Raw genomic sequence first — 1,882 nt, 5'->3', positions numbered from 1 at the left:
TATTTCTTCAGTGCTTAGATTTATAGGCTCTGGGGCTTTGAGATCTTCTTGAGCCATTTTTTTCTGTTCACACCCGTTAAGTACGAGGAGGGGACCCTTGGACTCCCAGGCTGCTGGGTTGTGACACTGTACGTGGGGGCATGGTCAGAGCGGGGAAATGGTGGCCCCCTCTGCTGTTTCCTACCACTGGGTGAGGAGCAGAGCCTCAGGTGGTTCACCATGCAGGGCTACTTAGGTCACTGGGTTATGATGCTATATGTGGAGGCAGGGTCAGAGTGGGGAAATGGTGGCGCCCTCTGCTGCCGCTCGCCACTGGGGCCTGCTGGGTCCCGTCCAATCGCCCACTCCCTCGCTTATCTATCCGTGCACGGGTGCGAGACCACAGTCAACCCGCAGCCCTGCTCCCTTGCTGTTTCCCCACGGTCGCTCGCTGAGTTGCCCACCTGGTCCAACCCTGCGCCTGGATTCTGCGTGCCTGAGTCCGTCTGACTGAGTTTTCCTGTGCAACCGCGTTCCTCCAGCTGCTGGTTTTGCCCCTCTTACCGGTCAGGCTGAAGAATTTGTTGTTATCAGACTTCCGAAAAGTTCAATTTTCTGTGTTCTGGTTGTGTTTTCTGTTGCTAATATTTAATTATCTCTAAACTTGGTTGTGTGAGGAAGCACGGCGTCTCCACGTATGCCTCCATCTTGGCAGAAGTTTCTCTCAGTTTGGGTTGTTATTTTGTTTCTAAATTGTTTTTGTCCTTATTTTGGTTGTTCAAGGAGTCACAGTGTGTCTACCTATGCCTCCATCTTGGCTGGAAGTCCAGTTGTTGTTTTTTTTTTTGTTAAAGCATTGCTCAGTTAATGTCAGATGACTAGCTCTTTTTTAGTAATGAACTATAGAAATGATCCCTGAAAGTACAGTCTTACTACTAGCTCTTTTTTAAAACACAATTAAATAGGCCAGTCATTTCAGATATTAAAGTCAGAATATGATTTAGGTGATTTCACAGTTAATGTTTAACTTCAATTAAAAGCAGCTTCTAGTTTGCTCCATGGGTGTGTCTAATACAAATGAATACTAATTAAAGTACTATCATCCCACTGGGTTTTAAAGCATCATTTTTCTAAATATTCTATAATCCCTCAATTTAAAAAAAAAACTTCCTCAGTAAAGAAGTAATTCCTACCAGAAATTTTATATATTGCAAAACACCAATTATTATGCATTTCTCAACACCTTTCCAAAGATATATGCACCAGTCAGTACATTAAAATAATGGAGATTTAGGGAATAATAACTATATTGGGAGTAAGTAAAAACATTGGGTATATAACAACTCATTTTAATTTATATAATCTCAATTTTGTTTCATTAAATTTGGAGCATTTTTAAATCTGTTTTCTGCTCCTGGGCAAAATTAAATGAATCTCTCTATTTCATGAAGAATAATGCACCCTTCTTTACCATTGGTTATAAAACTAAAGCTCATAGACACAGACCATAGTATGGTGGTTATCAGAAGAAAGGTGGGCAGTATGGTAGTAAAGGGGACCAAATATAGTGATAGAAGATGATTTGAATTTGGGTATTGGGCACACAATGCAATATACAGATTGTGTATCATAAAAATATACACTTGAAACTAGTATAATGTTATTAACCAATGTCATCCCAATAACTTTAATGAAATAAAAATGCATTCAATCATCTTTAGTTTGCTGTCTGTATGAACTGGATTTGCTATAATTTTAATGATGATATAACTTAAGCACCAAGACTATTGGCTAGAGTTATATGTTATGATTTAACCAGATATTAATAAAGTCATTTCATTCATACTGATCACAATAAGTTAATTATATGTGTGTTAATTAATTAATTAATTAATTTTTAATA

At 38.8% G+C, this 1,882-nt stretch overlaps 1 pseudogene; it reads right to left on the bottom strand.

Moving 5' to 3' along the window:
* Window positions 1–832: 832 nt before the first annotated feature.
* On the bottom strand, window positions 833–910 carry LOC119047168 (uncharacterized; annotated as a pseudogene).
* Between the last annotated feature and the right edge of the window lie 972 nt (window positions 911–1,882).

This window comes from Artibeus jamaicensis, unplaced genomic scaffold, assembly GCF_021234435.1.
Source record: "Artibeus jamaicensis isolate MK-2021 breed Jamaican fruit bat unplaced genomic scaffold, CSHL_Jam_final scaffold_461, whole genome shotgun sequence".
Classification (NCBI taxonomy): Eukaryota; Metazoa; Chordata; class Mammalia; order Chiroptera; family Phyllostomidae; genus Artibeus; species Artibeus jamaicensis.
This window is presented reverse-complemented; position numbering and strand designations above follow the sequence as displayed.